Below are 14,956 nucleotides of genomic sequence, written 5' to 3'. Positions count from 1 at the left end.
AAGCAGTGCCTCAGAAGGATGGAGGCACAAAGCTTTCAAAGGCGACTTATAGTTATTAACTATTCAATCACATAAAGGAGAGCTGAAGGCGTGAAAGGTTGCGGACCGAAGCACTTTTGCTTCAGTGCATTAAGAGCCTGGTCCGGCACTCGGGGCTGCGTGAAAGAGAAATGGATTGCCTCCCAGGAAGATGACTGCTCAAAGGGGTAGGCTTTTTCTCCTTAATAACAGCAATCTGCTGTGAAAATCTAATCCCAAGTACCATTTACACCGAATCTCGATAACTTCTGCTCGAAAAAGCATACAATATGAATTTTTCAGACCCCGATATACAAATAAACACAACAAGCTCTGCCATCAATCAAGAGACAGCCTCAAAGCAACAGAACAACAATAGCAAATTGCTAATGAATATCGTGCTGCTCGACATTCACAATTTAAAATAGCATAGATATTTTACACTGGCTGAAACGAAAATACAATTCCTCGCAAGAACATAAAACACTTTTGCTCAGTCAGAAATGGGTGTAAATAACCCATATGGTCATGAAAATGTAAGTAAATAAAATAAAAATCTATGGTGATAATGTGAGTGACATTCTGAAAACGACAAGCGCAGCATGAAAACTGACCATGAGATGAATTAATAGCTTCATCTTTGCCATAACAGTCAGATATGGATGCCGCCTTTAAGCTCTGTCCTCTGCCTTTTGCTGCCCTAATTCCCCCTCCTTAGTGGCGGATAAGAGGGATCAGAAATACATCCATATGCATGGACAACTATCTGCAGAGGGGATGTAAGGTCTCAGGCTGGCCAGCTTTTTGGAAAGTACTGGTAATGACACTTAATGAAAGCTGGGAGTCGGACGCTGAGGGCAATAGGCTGGCTGTGTTATTTCCTCAGCCCCCGCCACGCATCCAGACCAGACCAGGCCTTTAGATATCATAAATAAGCAAACATGCTGCGTGAAAATAGATGTGCTGTTTTCCTAGCTTCTCTTTTTCTATTCCACTCCTTATTTATCTGCGCATAATTCCTTGTGTCTCTAGTTTGCTTGTAAGGCCAATGCTCCAATTATTGCTCCCCGAAGATTTTTGAAATGTTGCAAAACATTACCTGAACATTGTTCCAGTAGCCGTAATCGGCTGGGTTTCCAGCTGGCTTTATCTAATGTGGAACACCGGCTTATAAAGAATGCTGGAGGTTTCGCTACATCTTACTACTCTCCTTATATTACTAAATATGACTTATGGCCCCTCTGCAATGAAAACGCTAACTTGCTCATTCTAGCCCAAGTTACGCTGTCATCTTCTTAATTGGTCTGGATGACATACAAAGACATGTGCCTCCTGTGATGCAGGTGATCCAGCTGAGGGTGAGATGAGAAGGGTGCTTGTGTTGAAAGGAGTTGTGAGGTTCAAAGTAAACAGAAGGAATGAGGGGATAGAGAGGCTCTTCTTAGCACAAGCCCCTAATCAGTACAGTCAACACACGGCAGATTGGGTTCACAGCTTTCTCTTCGTACTCTCACGCCGCTTCTGTCCTTCCATCACCAAAACCGAATCCCTTCAATCAGCTCCAATTTCCCTGCTTTCAATTTAAGGGGATGTGGGATAAGAATGTATTGCAAGAAAATGCCAGGTAACACAAGCTGGGCTTACTCTGAGGCAAGGAGATTCTGGCTGAGGAAAATTACATTTTTTTTGGCCGTAAGATATGATTCCATCAATAAGCAACCCTTTCAAAAGCAACACATTGAATTCATATTTTATTTAGAAAGAGTTGAAAGTTTCTGTTCTGCCATAGGTTGGGAGATGTGTCCTGTGGGCTGTCAGTGACCAGTAACAGAGACACTTATGGAGAGTCCTTGGGTTTTCATTGTGGAAAGTTTGTAAACTCTGGAGGACCAAATTACCCCAGGGAGTAGAGACATTTTTCTCCAGTGCCTTTCATTGTCCTTTGATTATAGATTCTCTTTGTCAGTCTCAACATTTCCCAGCAGAAAAGTGTCTTCAGTGTTAACAAGCTTTTGCCATCAGTCATCAAAGGAGCACACAGGTTAGCTGCAGCCGAGCAGACTAAAGAGAAGGTCATTGTGGGTGAAGAACAAGAAATGTGCTAAATGTGTTTGTATGTAAAGGAGAACCTCTGCTCTAGCAGGGACATGGTACCACGCCTTCATTAGCGACAGGACCCAGAGGTTCCACCAGGGAGAATGGTGGCATTTCAAACACTAATGTTTTGGCTTTCCAAGACTCCTGGGCTGCTGATTTTACAGCCACAAAACACTGACCATTAGTCAAACAAACGCATCAAATCCTATGCTAATCCCAGGGCAAGAAAAAAATTCTCCACCATGACAGACAATAGAGTCCTTGGAGTTATGAAGCATCTTTGTTTTTCGGTGTCTGTGATGTGTTGCTGAGTGTTTCTATTGACCTGTGTTTTAGATGAGCCACTCCAGGAACACTTCTGCTCTGCCTGAAAGCTTTCTTCTTTGTCACTGAGGTCTCTGGAGTCAGCCAAAGTAAAACAGGGAACATGTAGTCACAGATGGCTTGTACAGGCTTGCTGTTCCTCTTTTGGGAGAGGAGCAAAGCCAGGAGTATCACAGTAACGAGATGATGGACTCCATACGTTGACTGAATTTCAGCCCTTCAAGCAACTTTTGTTCTTGAAAAGGAAGAAAATTATTCTTTGGTACTAGTAAAGCTAACATCAAAATAATCTAAAACATATACTGTTCTCATTTTCTGTTTCAGTAAACAACAGTTGAACTGTATAAATCTGTTGAATAACTTTTCATGTTGTATAGCTGCATTATAACTGCACTTTCCAAAGCAAAAAGGAAACAAGTACTGACAAGTTATCATTCTGTGACCAGCAAGATATCAAGATTGTTTAAAAATATTCAGTATTTTTGAATTTGTAAGTAAAAATATTCTTATATATAGTGATTGAAAACACTGCACATTTTTCCCACAACAAAATGTGAGGGAAATTATGAAATTTATTATTGAGCTTCAGAAAGTTAATAATAGATTGTTTGAAAATTGTAATGTTTGCATTTGTACTTTATCAACGTGACAGAAAATGCTTGAGAATGTAGCTTCTCTTTGAATATCTGGGCTAATATTTAGATGGAAATATGTTGAATAGTGGGGACATTGTGATGATGGGAAAGATAGAAAATTGTCAGGAAAATGTGAATTATTTCTAATCAATATCTACAGCTGTAATATCAAAATGAGATTTTCCTGATGGCGTACAGTGAGCAACTAGTCTAGGGTGACTGAACAACAATTTCACAAATTGTCTGTTTTTCTTGGTTTTACCTCAGAAACAGCATGTTTAATATCCTGCCACAAGTTCTTTGTTGTATTAAGGTCCAGAGACGGGGATGGTCACTTTTAACATGCTAACAGGTTCAAAGTGGTGCTTGCCTACTGGTGTGTTTTGGGTTGATCTTTTGTTGAAACACGAATTTCAAGGGCATTTACTTTTTGGCATGAGACAACACGACCTCTTCAGGTATTCTGAAATATTCAGACTTATACATGATCCCTGCTGTGTGAATTGGCCTGACACTATAGTGCGAGAAACATTCCCATAGCATAATGGTACATGTACTGTGGTTTGAATTCAGCTGGTATGCTGTCTGATAAACTGTCTACACCTGCAACATTGCTTCCATCAGTCCAAAAAAGGGTCACCATTTCACTTCAAACCATTCAATGTTTTCTGGAAAATTGTAATGTATTCAGCGCATCAGGTTATTTTTTCAGCGATACGATTTTGCACGGGCTTATTGCCAATAGCTTGGCTAAACTTTGATCAATTTGAATAGAGGTTTTCAGTTTTTTTTCTATGTGTTTCTGGTTTTGATTTCCATTTAAGAGATTTGACATCCATTAAGCACAGTCTCCTTTAATTTTCTGCAATACTTCACTTTTGTAACCACCGGCTTATTTAAAGTAAACAGTTCCTCAGAAAAATGTATAGAGTTTACTCAGATTTTTAAAGGAATGCACTACAACCAGCCTGTAAGACATTCACTGCCTTTGTCTTAAAATAAGAACAACCAGTTTGACTTCTGTTGTCAAAATAAGCTCTTAAATTAGATTCTAAATGGAACCAATTTGAACAGGCAAAATGTTCTGTGTCAGCTAAATCTATGTCAACTATGCAAAATAACATACATGTCATGACTGCTGTGTCTGTTCTCTATTACGCCTATTGGTAATATAGTTACGTAGAAATAACGTTTCTGCCAAAAACAGTGGTAGTGATGATGGACTACTGTTAGCTTAAATGCTACAGTATAGTGACATCAAATCTTTTTAGTCACAGTTCAGCATTAAGCACTGTTATAAACTAAACTAAGCAAACATATTCATTGACATTTATACCTAAAATAAAGCTGGAAGAGATGTGAACAACAATACTCTGTTTTTACAATATACCTTTATTTTCCTTCAAGCTCAGGCTTGAGACCAATGATCTTAATCTGATGAGCTCAATCTGATGAGCTCAAGCTTTGAAAAATACAAACACTGAAACTGTGCATTAAAATCTCCTGTGCATCACAGAGTAACAGTCACTACCACACTTAAGCCATTGTTTTATTTTCAATTTTTAAGAGTTTGGTTCTAAGAGGGAATAATATGTAGTTTATGATGTAGATTAAAGTAGTCTGTTTGAGAGAGTAAAGCAACCTTGGGGGCACAGCTGTTGCTGCGAGACATGATCATAACCTTTATTAAAATAAAACAACCCTCCCACACTGCCACTAATGTCTACACCATACATGGTCTCATTGTATGCTGAACACACACAACAGCCAGGAAGGAGATAAAACATAATGAAAAAATGTATGAGCAAAACAAAAAGGAAAAAAGCTAAGCTAAAAATAAAACACATTTGCAAATAATTGGGATTTCAGAGATTTATGTGGAATTACAAGGAATCTTACTTGTTAGATCGGAGATATTGTGTAAAAACTATTTTTGAGCTTAATATATATATTTAATGCCATTCCCTCATCAAAAACATACCTGGAGGATTACTTTGATTCTGTCATGTATGTTTGAGAAATCCTTTGAATTCCCGTGGCAACCATTCAGGGTGCCTAAACGCTTGCTCGTACAATGGGCCGCTTTCTGGAGCTGCAGTTTCCTGCCAAGCTTCTGCCTCACAGAGCAGTACTCCCAAACACGTTTCAGTCTCCGCTCAAAGAATCTTGAGGCTTTTATAACTAAACCTAAACCTAAAAGTTAAAAAGTGATGAGCAAGGAGTGATACACTTTTCCAAATTACACAGCCTGGGATAATTTTGTCAAAGCGCAGCGCAAAAACATTAAAGTCAGAGAAGTTTTAGAATAAATAAATGGAAATCCAAAGTTATTGTGTTTTTTATAAGTCACATTTGTCTCTTTTACTCGTTGATTCACTCACAAACTTTTATGGGAGACAGAATTACAAGGACGATAAATGGCCTGTGCTTGTACTGCACTTTATCAAGTCCAGAGGACACCAAATTATCCCATTCATGTGCATATTCGCACACTGATGGTGGTTAGCTACTACATTGTAGCCACAACCGCCCTGGGCCAGCCTATCACCTACAGAATAACACCTTACTTATTCTGCTGAATATGCCCTCCTTGAAAGTACAAGTCCCAAAAACTCTTAGTGCCACTAAGAAAATCTGTGGCTGAAATGCATAATGAAACTATTTCTCTGTGGAAAGTGAATAAAGTCATATTCAATAAGTTTGAGTATGTGTTCCAATGAGACTTGTTAGAAGTTAGAAGTTCCTTTTGGAAATGCCAACCTTTAAGCAGGTAGTAACCATAATTTTTATTGAGCTGACATTACTGTATTTATTTACTTTATTGGTCTGATGTAATACTCTAAACTTAAATGTTGTGTTTTCATTTAGTAAGTAAAACGTAATCATAAATATTACAAATATTTATGAGTGTATGTGTAATTATCTAGAAATTTTGTTTCACTTATTAAATGACTGAAATAAGCAATTCAGTAAATTTATTTGTGGGTCTGTAAGATGATCATCTTACATACCAATCTGTAAGATACAAGTATATCTTGTATCTGTAAAGATATAATTCTGATGTCTTATCAGAATTATTATCTGATATAATTCTGTCTTTACCATTGAATCTAATTTCATATTATTTTATAGATAACTCATTGCATGCTAGAATGATTACAATCAAAAATATTCTTAACACATAACAGAACATTTGTGGTTAAGAGGTTGAATCATAAGTTAAACTTTATTGTATTATAATTTAAACTATCAGTCACTGGGGACTTTTGTCAGAGCCGATGCTCCTTTTTAACTCAGTATTGTGAGCAGGAGATGCAAGACAACACGAAAATGCTGTTTATCTGAGGGCTGTCACCTTCTTAATACTTATTGGAAGAGCCATTAGTTCTCAAACAACGCCCAGTTCTTTCTCAGATGATGAAAGTAATCATTTTTAATAACAATAATGCATTTTCCATCTTCATTTTTCTTTTTAATAATACTGTTTGCATACAGGTTGTCAGACTTGTTATGTTTTGTATATTTCCATTGTGAGGCTGCCACTAAATGGGAATCCATCTTACTGTCGAGATTATACACTGGCACACGCTTACTTCACAGATTTACTTAAAAAATATTTACTATATAATTTGTAAAGACAGTACATACTCATTGTGGGTCTCTATTTCCCTGAAAGCTTCAGCCCCACAGCCATTTTCTACTCGTCAGAGAGGGTGACTGTGAGTACACCACTACCATCACAATGACCTTTCCACAAGCCTGGGGAGCAAGCAATGCAGAGGAGAGGCAATAAAAGTAATGAAAGAAGCAAAGGCAATTAAAGTGGTGTGTGTGAGGGGAGCATGGCAGAGATGAGCCTAACTGGAGGCAGCCCTGGAATGCTGTATAGCTCCATATCCCCCATAATCCCTGTGTGATCGCAGATCAGCCCCAGTCTGATCATCCACCTGCAGCATCCACCAGCTAAGCCATTAAAAAAAAGCTCAGCCATGCACATACTTTACACACAAACACACACACATTAAAGTGATCAGACAAACACAGACATGCACGCAGGAAATTTAATTACAATAGATGCCACACAATATCCACTGCAAAACAAAGGGAGGAAACAGCTAAAAATATATTATCAAACACATTCAGGCAGAAACACTAACATGCCATCTCTCACATATTCAACACTCGACTAGTAAATGAGTGCTCTTTCCAGCCCACCGCAGTGCAATTCCTCCATGCAGCCAGCAAGAATCATTAATGCCCTTCTTCTGATGCTCCCACACAACCAACAGCAATTATTTCTAAAAGCAAAAGTGAAAACAGAAATCACAAAAAACATACATGGCACATAATCATTATTATTATTATTTTGTCAGGTTGGTTTTGTGGGGTATTGAGGAGGGGGCAGAATCTTGGACTTCATCTTCTCTAGCGCAGTTTACTTTCTGCAAAATGACAATAATGCTTTTCCTAAACCAATTAAGAGGCTGCAGCGTTGTTGTTTCCATGTGACATTGACAGCACTTAAGAAAGCTGATGGTAGGCTTTACAGTTCAGCCTGAAATCTGCTCTTGACTCTAGAGTCAGCCAGCAATGCAGTCTAAGAGACACATGTCTAAGCAATCATACAAATGCTGTCACTCACATCAGTAAAGCAAATGGCACTGCAGAGCAAAGATCGAGTAGAAATATGTACATAAGGACGTGCAAACTGGAACAAAGATCTAACAAACAAAAGACGAAACAAGCACTTAGGCTTCCCAATTGTCTGCATTTAACAATACTTGCCACTCAGGCTTGTGGAGAAAGACTTCATTATCTAATCAGCTTTTGGAAAGCACAGAAGGTCACAGTTGTATGAAACAAAACAAGTTACAATTTAACCAATAAAATCTGTATAGCAATTTTCAATCATGTCAACATGACTGTTTTTCTGGTTACTGTTAGGAATATTGTATCTGCAGTTCATAATCATTTAGTGTTTTTACAATATTTTAATTACATAACATAATATATTACAGAAAGTGTTTACACCATGTATTTACATGCTACTGTGTAGCATTCAGGAGTCCTTGCAGCAAGGGAACTCTATGAAGTAGATATTTTAGATGTACAGTAGTTTGAGCTGCACTGTTCAGGTACTTAATGAAGAACAAAGAGACAAATCAAATGATTTATACGTTTTCGTGTGAGGTTCCCCATCCATCTACTAACTCAGAGCACACAAAGTACCACTGTGTTAAACCAAAGATAAAAATATCCACCTTTCACCCAATAACACCCCAAGTAACTACTGCTGTGTGACAGTACTATTCAGAACATTACTTATTATGTTAGTTCAGTTGAGTTGACATATGTCAAGTCAACTTCTCATAAGACCAAGTTAAAACAAAGGCTACTTCAGGGCTTTTTACAAGACTAACAAATTCATTTCAAATTCAGATTTATATACAGCCAAATGAACTAAATTGACTCAATTCTTTTTGACACATTGAACAGGTTGCTAATTAATCAAATATGAGCCAATCAGTTTATGTATGCTGCAGAGAATATAAAGCAAGCAATTGAGCTTTGCACAATAATGCAAGAAATAGATATAAAGAAGCAAGAAAAGAGAAAGAAATGATCAACTACTGTATGGGTGTTTGACATGGGCCAGCATGTCAAACTGTTGTAAAGCTACTTAGGCATCAGTCATTACCTTAAAACTGGTTTTAATAACTATTGTACACACAGTAAGCAATGGGCAAATTTTGGGTATAAAGGAGCATTGGAAAATAATGTATGTTTAATAACTAGGATCTGTATTAGGAACAAAAAATCTGGATTGGCATTTCCATCCTGTGATCAAAATAAACATTGTGCCCCTCTGTTCACTGTGACAATCTAAACAAAATCTGTCACTGTCAAAGAAAAATATACTAATTTTCTTAGCCTTATTGTTCTCAGCATAGTTGTATTTGGAGCCTGCAGTACTGTTTTCAAAGTGCTGCTTAAAGCATGATCCTGGCCAAATGTCTAACCTAGTGCAGTAACTGGTCCACTATTTCAGTCTTTGTTACTAATGAGTGGCTTAATTATCATTTTAGTTTCAAGCTGGGTCTTTTCCTGCTGGCTTCTTCTGCCAGCTGGTCATTTGGATAAAATGAGACATCACATAGACAGCTAGTCAACCAACAACTCTTCCTGGTCACAGACAATTAAATATGGACTGTATGCTAAATGGATCTTCACATTTACTTGTTCTTTTAATACAAAACAAAAAGTCCAGGGAATATTTGCACAAGTGCATGTCCTTTTGTTTCTGACTAACTGTCAAAAAGCTACACCATAAACAAAATATATTTCTATTCACAATGAAAAAGTCAGGCAATGACAAAACAAAACATCTTCAAGGTAGACATCTAATAGAAATTAATTGTTGGTTCTTATTCTGTGAAGCATAGGCCTAATAGTGTTGTATGTTTAGATTGGCACTTAAATTGACCAAAAGTCCCAAACTGCAAAGATAAGCTATGCTGCTAAAACTGAGATACACAAAATGTTGACAGTAGAACTTTGCTGTGGTTAAAAAGTACAATTCTTTATTAAATATTTCCAAAAGAAAGTTATGAAAAGCTGATTTGGTAATGGCAACTTCAAGACATTGCCTGTAGTCCAATGCTCAGAAACAGTGTAACCCATTCTTACACACAAATTGTTTTCAAATTTTTGAAAACAATTCCAGCTCTATAACAAGGAGGTCGTAGAGCTCCTTTCTATGCACTTTGATATTAATTGCTGCATCAATACCTTTTGCAAAATTCTGTGTATTACAATTGTTCTTTTCTTGGTAAAGTTGTAAACAAGACAATGTGATAAATAGTTTGAATTTAAAACAACACGATTCAACCCTCTAAGAGTTCATTAGTTTGAATTCACCTTCTGTCGATAGGCGCAGCTGCTTTAGCTTCTTCTCCAGAGACATCTAAAATCATATTTTATGTGAAATACAGTTAGGTAGAACTTAATTTTTGACTAATAGTTTTGGCTAACAGCTGATTTGAGCTTTTATTAAAGGAACTTAAACTTGAGAGAAAATACTTTTATTTTCCATAAGATAAACTCTGGTAGCTCATAACTGTTCTGGCTACATCTGTCTAACATCTGAGGAAACAGTAATGGAGAGTGGACACTCCTCATGTCCTGTAATCAGTTCTTTTATCTAAATGGAGCTGCATGTGTGTTGGAGTCATCTGCGGTTTAAGAGTTCGTTTACCTTTCGTTGACTTTTTGTGACAGATTTAAGGACACAGACAAAAGACAGTTTATTCGTAAGATCAAATTGGGATTAAGGAGATTAATTTGAGCAGAAAAGTTTTTCCATCAGATTTATCTAATTTTCTGAAAGATGTTAAATGTGGTGTGATTGAATCGGCTAACAGATGAATGGTAGGTAAATTGCAGCGCTTCAGGCTCCTGTCCCTTTGGTTGGTGTTAAATCATAGACCATCGAATTTCACCACTTGTGAAGATGTGACTCATTTCTCTTGGTTTTCTCTGGGGTTAAAAAAAATAATTACGAGATTGAAAACACAAATTCAGACAAAATTAATTCAATTTGTGAGCATGGCTGGAGGGTAACTGAGTGCTATATAAACGGTTGCAGCTTGGCTTCAATCAGAAGACAAGCATGGAGGGACAATCACCATTCAGAAATGTCTAAAAGACTTTGTAAGTCAAACAGTTTAAATGTTCTAGTTATATGGTTTTGTTCACAAACTTATGGTGTTAAATACTAATAACCAAAACTCAAGCAAGTTTGTATTTTGCACTATCTAAATAACAACTAATTACAGAAGCTAAATAACAGGCTTATTATTTTAGGAATAATAAGTTTGTTATTGAAGCCAAATATAATATTTAAATATAATAAGAATGAGAGAAACATTATACAAAATACATTTTCTTTTCTTCATCCTTTTAATTATTAATAATAATAAAAATAGCAAAAACCCCCAATATTTTTAAAATTAAGTTGCCTGCATGTCCGAAAAAGTAAATATTGACATAAAACAGAAAAGTTATACAATTCCAACACAAACGCATTTGTCATGGAGAATGTCAAAGAAGTTAAATATATTCAGGAATTTCATAAATACATTTTGACCTTACTGAGTTATGTCAAAACTTCTCTGAAGTTATTGATCCTTTTTGCTTCTTTTTTTTCTGTTGACCTGGTGATCGAGCATCTTGGCCTATTCCTGCTGAACAAGGCATGCTAACACGCTGCATCCATTTATACAGAAAGAGTCTGTGAAAATTTCAATACAGAGAACAAACTGAAATTCTATAAGAAACATAAACAGAAAATATTTAACTAAATTTAAAACAAATATAGAATTATTAGGCCGTTACACAAATAAAAGGCGCCGTGATTCAAATGTGAAACTGTAAAGCCAAAACTGCAATAATAGAGTGCTGAAGATAAAAAGATTTGAGTCCAGATAAGATTCAAGCAGATAAAACATGCTCAATGAAACCAGCAGTGTGTTTACAGAGCAGCACATTGAGACACTTACTTCCATCAATATATTGATGTTTTGTAATAGGCTCTAAATGACTCAGGCTAGTGACTGCTGGCCAACAAACCTTCTTACTGCTGCTGTTTCTGCAGCTCATTTCAGCACAAATGTGTAAAGAGAACCTGAGACAGCTCTCATAAACTTCTGCTTTATCAAGTTTTACTCAGAAATATGATACAGCTATCTGTCAGTGACACTTGCAGTCAGTGGCTTCTGTTAGTGTAGAGAGGATTACAACCACTTTACTGGTCTCAATTGAACCTCGGGAGTCACCTATGTGAAAATAAAGTTGGTTCAGAGATATGCAATTTATATGCAGTAATTCTACAGAAACATGCTGTGTCACAGACTCCACTAGTGTTTGGATGTGTGTCAGACGCTGCTGGTGGTGAAGGATACTGTGGGAAAAGCCTGGAGGTTTTCCAATGCTCACCTCTTTCCTCCATTGACAAGTGAGGTGTAGTAACAGCTAATCGATGGCTAGTGAATTCCCTGCGTACCCCCCTCGCCCGTCTGATCAATATTCCTGGCAATTAGAATCCCCTATCTGCATGGCTAAAGGGACCTTGGGGTGGCTTGCCAGCCCACAAACACCCAATTTAGTCCTCACCCTATCACTTAATTACTAAATCTGCACTAATGCCTATTGGCAGGTGGCGTGTTTACTCACAGCAGTCCCAGAGGCTGAGTGAACATCAGACCTTTGGCAATGTGCTGGTTAAGATGCTCCTGTCCCACTTTAGCAGGCCAGTTAAACACCTGATTGCACAAGAGGACTCTGACCCGGAATGATCTGCCTATTGAGCCACAGCCCCACATACCCACCAAGCTGCTGAGAAATGCAGGAAATGGGATGGGAGAGAGACCACTGAACACGCAAACAGTCAAGAAAAAATAAATAATTCAACTCAGACATACAAAAAATGTTATCATTAAATCAACAGTCAAATGACTAACTATTATTTATGCTTGTGATCAATTTAGCAGGATAACATACTTTCACCATAAATAATTGACAAACTTTGCTAAATGATCTAAATGTTAGCATCTCCACTCTTATTCATAAAGGGTACACTGAACTTTTGGCATAAATACAAAAGATTTGCATTCAGTCAATTACAGAATAACAACAGGAGCCATCCTGCAATTTGTGGTCTCCACCTGACAAATCCAAAGGGTCATAATAAATGAAGACCAAAGTTTAAGTATTTCCAAGTACTGTGAAGAAGTTTAAATGCTTACTTTCAAAACAGTTTGTATTATTGTTGCCTGGATTTGTTTATTGCACAAAGAACACAAGTTGAGGTGATTCAAGTTCAAAGAACACTTTTAGCATTTAAAGGCGAATGTCTCACAATGTATTGAAACCAGGGCACCAGAGTAGATCACATTATACACATTATACTCTTTAATATTTCTCCACCAAACTAATATGATTTCAATCATCATCTTTACTTTTCATTCTATGATTTAATCCATTTTGAACTACATTAGATGAAGAGTGACTGATGGGACGTGAGAGTAAGGCAAAAACAACAGAAAATAAAGTGAGATATTACAGTTTGACAGAAAAATAATAAAAGATTTAACCTTAAATAAACTGAATTTGGGTTACAAGCATTTAGAACTGCTTGTAGTCATTTCTACAAACCATTGAACTGCATGATAATTTCTCAGACTGAAGGCAGATATCTTACATCATTCCAGGCCATTCAGTTAGTCTGAATGGTAGCCTGCTGGGCCTTTACATGTTATATTGATGACATAATGCAATCAAGCTGCATGATACTGTTTTCTCTATATAGATTTCTATATTTTCAACAGATTTGTCTATGCTCAGTGCAGTAATCCATATATTAGACTACAGTGGAGAGAAGTGTATCAGAGCGCCTGTGAGTGAGTGAGTGAGCCGACTGCTCTATTAATTTGCAGAAAACTGGTATTGGTTCCATTTGCTGTGAGCTCCATTTCAGTGGTATGGCTGTGAGCAGCCTCCAGGTCTCACTCAACTGTGGAAAACCATCTCTAACCACAGCTGTTATCTCTGTCTGACTATATTGGCCACTGATGGGACCAGAGCCTGCAGTCAGCTGCCTGTCTGCTAAAGTCTAAAATCTCTTATAAAGAATTGCTCAGCAAAGACACATATAACTGCAAAATGTTCTTAAGAGTTGCTACAGTAAGTGTAACTTACTAAACAATTAACTTTCTGCAATCAGCAGCATACATGCCTGACAAATCTTTTCTGAGGTGAAAGGATCTCACTATGATGTATATTGCACTCCTGGATGCCTTGGGCTGGGGGTGAGCCAGGTGAAGTGAGCACGTGCACATGCACACACAGACACACAAGGCATTGTCACTGTCCTGTCACATAACCATGGAAATGCCCCGAGGTTAAATAAGGATAGGTGCTCCAAGCTTTACATATTGTCTTGAAGGACAGAGCACAGAAGTGCCTGCCTTTTCCCAGCCTCCAGCTATCTGGACACCTGCTGCACTGCACTCACTCAGTGGCATGCCGCTAATTTGGAATTTCCTCAAAGATGACATATGTATCAGGGAGAGCAGGAAATGTCCTGGGTCGGTAGGGATCGACTCCCTGACAGGTGTCGCCTCCAGTCTGTGCAGGCCTGCCTCAGATGTGTTAACTATTCAATTAACCAGCACATCGCACTGAGTGGGTGCCACCACCTAATTACCTCTGAGACCTTGGCTGTGAATGGAGTAAAATGCGTTCATCTGTGCGCCTGCATGACAGGTCACACATCACAACCACCTTGACATTCACATAGAAAGAGTGTTTTTTTTCTCTTTTTTTTGGCGACTGAGACAAAGAGAGAGCAGTAAAAAGGCTCATTGTGTTCTCTTCCATTGTTAGTTACAGTACATCTCTGCCTCATCCTAAAACCGGCTCTGGGTGCAAACCAAATGCAGTGAAAACAAAATCCTACTGCTGGGAGTAAAATATGACTCAAAATATTAAATGAAAATAAAAACAGTATCATTTAGCAACACTTGAAAATGACTCCCCGCCATGGAGCCTCTTCATCTCACACCATTAAAATAATGAGGTGTCACCGTGCTCCGGCTCCATAGCTACGATGTTGACACCCATCAAGACAAATCTATATTTCATGGCCACTTGCGGATGTATAAATAGCCAAATGAGGTGCACTAACCATCTATAAAACGGCACTAAAAGGTTGCCAGAAGATGGCGAGTGTCATGAGCCAGTTGCTCAGGTAATCAATCTGGTGTGAGAAGAGAAGACAGGGAGGAAGAGGAGAAGAGTGGGCTTCAGTGCAAGGCTGGAGGGAA

General features: G+C 37.8%; 1 long non-coding RNA gene across 3 annotated transcripts in view; it reads right to left on the bottom strand.

Moving 5' to 3' along the window:
• LOC111608382 overlaps positions 1 to 14,956 on the bottom strand; it is a 56,646-nt gene that overhangs the window by 2,167 nt on the left and 39,523 nt on the right. The gene's annotated exons all lie outside the window — the stretch shown is intronic.

Source organism: Xiphophorus maculatus, chromosome 4 (genome assembly GCF_002775205.1).
Source record: "Xiphophorus maculatus strain JP 163 A chromosome 4, X_maculatus-5.0-male, whole genome shotgun sequence".
In the NCBI taxonomy this organism is placed as follows: domain Eukaryota; kingdom Metazoa; phylum Chordata; class Actinopteri; order Cyprinodontiformes; family Poeciliidae; genus Xiphophorus; species Xiphophorus maculatus.
The sequence above is the reverse complement of the archived record's forward strand: the minus strand, read 5'-3'. Positions and strand labels throughout refer to the sequence as shown.